The following is a 4,987-nucleotide window of genomic DNA, read 5'->3' as shown; positions in this document are numbered from 1 at the left end:
TGTCTCTGGGATCAGGAGATTCAGCTCTAGGGCATTTTCTCAATTAGTGATCAAGGGGAGAGGGCCCCTTGTGGGTGGTGCCATCCCTGGGCTGGTAGTCTTGGGTTCTATAAGAAAGCAAGCTGAGCATGTCAGGGGAGGCAAGCCAGTAAGAAACATTCCTCCATGGCCTCTGCATTAGCTCCTGCTTCCTGACCTGCTTGAGTTCCAGTCCTGACTTCCTTTGGTGATAAACAGCTGTGTGGAAGTGTAAGCTCAATAAACCCTTTCCTCCCCAACTTACTTCTTGGTCATGATGTTTGTGCAGTACTAGAACACCTGACTAAGACAGTAGGGAGGAGACAAATGTACGTACAGTGTGCTGGATGCTCAGATGCCTTGAGGAAGTGTGCCGTGAACACACAGCTTGTTGCTCGTGAGTGGTAGGTGATACAAGTCCAATCCCCCGACTGTCTTCAGAGCAGTGTGAGGAGAGGATGCTGTGCAGTCATAGTCATGTGGAGTTGAAGGGATTTGTTTTCACTGAGGGTCAAGAGGACTTTCTAGGTCAGAGGCATTTAGAGCATGAGGTAGATATTGAGATTTCTGTGGCAGGAAGAAGACAGGGCCTGCACATGGGCGTTTGAAGGCTATTCCAGGATTGTACATGCTCCTTGTGTCCAAACCGTCTTGAGATCTGTGTCCAAAGCTTCCTTGATTGCTTCTGATGAAGCTACCCGCTGACTCTGAGATCTTAAGGTAGTCTCATCACATTTCACAAAATAACAAGCATGGTTCACAGAGGTGGGCACATCAGGGGTGCCATCCCGGGAGGGACTGGGTACATCTTCAGAGTTGCCTCTCGACCCTGCCTCCTTCCAAACCCATCACAGCTACCCATCATAAGTACTGAGCTGGCCCGCCCAGCTCTCTTCTTTGTCTTTAAGGTACTCTGGCTCTGAGTTCTGCCTGCCTGCCTCTGAGTTTCCAGACTATGGTGTGTGTGTGTGTGTGTGTGTGTGTGTGTGTGTGTGTGTGCGTGCGTGTGTGTATACACCCATGTATGTAGTCACATGTACATGTGTGTGTATGTAACCTTACCATATCCTTCCATACACTCTGATCTCTCTGCCTTGTAAATAGGAGGGTTGAGGTTTGAGGCCAGGTCATTCAGCCTCTGTAGGCTTCAATCTCCATCCCCAGTCCTCCCTGTGACCAGATCATGCTCATTCTGCACCTGGTAGCCCTGGAGAGGAGTGACCAGAGCTCATAGACTAAGGTGTTTCCCTCTCAGGAGAGAAACTACCTCTTTTTCAAACTGTTAGCCCTCATTAGGAAGCTAGCTGCCTTGATGTTTATTTCTTCTTCTGGTGACTGAGGAAGGTGAGGGCAGGGCGCCTCCCTCCTTGGGCCTTTATGTCATGCACAGCATGTGTGCTGTACTCGCCTGTTGGCTGAATGGGGACGTCTGTGCGGATCGGCCACTGGTGGCTTCCTCTACCTGTCTCTCTGAGTTTCTGTAAAGGTCACTAATGGTAGCAGTGGAAGTAATGTGAAAATGTGCAAAGAAATAAACCAAGTGTAAGCTATTAACATTCCTCTCCCAGGGGAGGCAAGAGATAGTTTTTTCTTTCGACAAAATATCTCAGAAGCCTTGAGGTTGAGCCTGGCAGAAACTGGACCCCTCCCAGGTGTCTCTCTCCCACCTACACAGGGACATTTGAAGCCAGACCCCAGGGTCTCAGAGTAACTCAATTGTCTTTTAGGGTGGCTCTTTTGTGTCTGTTGTTGCTATGTGCTGGGCTGGGAGACAGTAGGGCAAAAAGGTATTGCCTGGTCTCTCTTCGTGGGCAAGTCACACTTGAGGGTCGAGTGGAGGCAAGACTGATGTACATTTTAATTTAGGTACTCCTTGGAGCCAGCCTGGAGAGTTTAGGTGCTGAGGCAGCTAGGGGGAAGGAGGGCTTCACCCTGAAAAGAGGAAGCTGATAGAACTGGTTGGAAGCATAGGTTTACTCTCTTCTAGGAATGGGGCGAGATTTCCTAGAGCAGTGCTCTTTCCTGCCCTATTGCTCATTACACACATGCACCCATGCACCCATGCACCCATGCACCCTTACACCCATGCACTCTTGTACCCATGCATCCATGCACCCAGGCACCCAGGCACACACTCACCCACGTACCCATGCACCCATGCACCCTTGTACCCATACACCCATGCACCTAGGCACACACGCACCCATGTACCCATGCACCCACGCACCCACGCACCTATGCACCCATGCACCCACGCACCCATGCACCCTTGTACCCATGCACCCATTCACCCATGCACCCTTGCACCCATGCACCCATTCACACCCATGCACCCATGCATGCACATCATTTCAAGCAGGTGACTTTTTAGGTAGTTTTTCTTGATCACCTCTACACAGAAAACTTAAAAAAATGTTTAAAACTTGAAGACCATACTTTATTTTATATATACAATAGAACTACAGTAGTATATAATAGAATGATTTAATGTAGAGCTAAACACCGGAATGTCTCAGGTTGCAAAACTGGCTTCCCCAAACACACAAAGCAAAACCTGCTTCTCCTAAGTGGGTCAGTGTGACTGGCTGATGTGCCCCAGTTGCTCCTGTCTGTGTTTTAGTGCACTGACGGCCTACGGATGGCAGAGGAAGCCCAGCTTGGACCAGTTCTGTCAGAGAAAGAACAAGGATTGGGTTCTTACAGGGAAGCGAAATAATTCTTTCTTTATCGATACCCAAAAAGTTGAATCCACGTATCTATAATAAAATCTATGACAGAAAAAAGAGCTTCATATTGTCTGTCGTGGCTCATGTCCCCTTTGCCGGCGTTCCATCCCCCCTTATCAACATCCCTCTTTCTTGGTCTTCTTCCTAAATGTTAGAAGACCTTACACCTGTATATATGTCATGTACATACATGTGTGCATGCATATATCATCTATTACGTATGTATATAGCCTATTATACATTTTATAGGCTAGGGTATGAGGGAGAACATATGGCCACCTTGCTTAGTATTGTGTTCTTTTAGGTCCATCCTTTTTCCTGCAAATTTCATGATATCGTTTTCTTTATTGCTGAGTAATATTCAATTATATGTATATATGTATATATGTATATATGTGTATGTGTGTATGTGTATGTGTGTATGTGTGTATGTGTATGTGTGTATGTATGTATGTGTATGTGTGTATGTGTGTATGTGTATGTGTGTATGTGTATGTGCGTGTACATGTGTACATGTGTACATGTATGTGTATGTGTGTATACATGTGTATATATGTACATGTACATGCATACATGTATATGTGTATAAGTGTATACGTATTTATGTATACATATATACTGTTTCTGGAGACAGGGTTTCTCTAGCTATCTTGAGACTTGGTCTATAGACCAGGCTGGTCTTGAACTCAAAAGACTCACCTGCCTCTGCCTCCTGAGTGCTGGGATTAAAGGCATGTGCCATTGTGTCTGGCTTATAGATATTCCTTTAACTCTTCATTTGTGATAGCAAACAAAACAGCAATAAACATGGATGTACAAAAATCACTATGCTAGGGCATGGGGCCCTCGGTGTGTGCATCCAGGAAAAGGATGGCTTGTCCCATGGTAGTTTTACTTGTATGTTTTTGAGGAACCTCTGTTTTGATTTCCATAATAGCGTTACTCATTTGCACCCCTATGGGCAGTGAATAGGATTTCCTCTTTTTCCACATCCTCCCCAACATTTGCTCCGCATTTTCTTGATGGTGGACATTCTGACTTGGATGAGGGGTTATCTCAGAGTGGTTGTAATTCGCATGTTCCTCACAGCTGGAGATGCTGACCACCATGTTCTAAGGTGGTTAGTTACTGGCCCTTTACGCTTCTTTGGAAAACTGCTTGTTTCTTTCATCACTTGTTGACTGGCAGTTTTACTTCCTTGGCATTTAATTTCTGCGGTTCCCAGTGAATTCTGGGCACTACCTCACAGTCTGTAGCTGGTAATGATTTTCTCCTGTTCTGCAGGGCTGTGTGCCCTGATGATAGCTTCTGTTTCTGTGCAGTGGTCTTTTAATTTTATGTGATACCATTTATTGATTCTTGAGGTTGGCTCCTACGCTGCTGGAGTTCTGTGCAGAAAGGTTTTGCTTACACTGAAATAGTAATACCACAGGTATATAATGAAGCTACGCGTGCTATTGTCTTTGTGGGTTTTGAGAAGGCCACAAGACATGGCAACATCATAATTTTAGCTCCTTAGAACCAACTGGGGTTCCTTGCTGGGGTCCTGTTGTCTTTAGATGGATACATACTACAACTTCATGCTTTTCTGTTGTCCCAACTAATTCTAGTGGCCTTGTTTCCTTCCCTTCTAATGGTGATTAGCAAAATTGGCCAGGCAGACACAGGTCAGAATCCAGGATTCTAGGAAGCCTCTCCAGGGTTCAGATGATGATCAGGAGCTCTTTCTCCTCAGCTCCCCGTTTTCATCATCATCATCATCATCATCATCATCATCATCTTTTCTTCCTCCCACATGATCCACATTTCTGACAGAACATTACCATTTGCACTAAAACTGTGTGGCTTCTGTGGTGTCTTTAATGGGAATGACTACCACAGGTTCATATCTTTGAGTGCTTGGTTCTTAGTTTTGGGAAGGATTAGGAGGTATGACATTGTTGAAGAAGGCATGTCACTGGGGGTGGGCGATGAGGTTTCAAAAGCTTACAATGGGCTCCTGCTCCTACTGTCTACCTTCTTCTATCTTTGGGATTATTACATCAAACCTTCAGCCTCAGCTCCAGCACTGTGCTTACCTGCCCCGCCTCTAATGCTTCCTGCCCTGAGGGTTAATAGAGTCACCTTCTGAAACAGCAAGCTAGCAAGTCCCCATTTATTTATTTATTTTTTTGTTGTTAAATACTTATATTTTGATACAAAAACAAAGGTCTTTCATTACTATGAAGTCAGCATTTAAAGGA

The sequence above is a fragment of the Apodemus sylvaticus genome, chromosome 18 (genome assembly GCF_947179515.1).
Source record: "Apodemus sylvaticus chromosome 18, mApoSyl1.1, whole genome shotgun sequence".
Classification (NCBI taxonomy): Eukaryota; Metazoa; Chordata; class Mammalia; order Rodentia; family Muridae; genus Apodemus; species Apodemus sylvaticus.
This window is presented reverse-complemented; position numbering follows the sequence as displayed.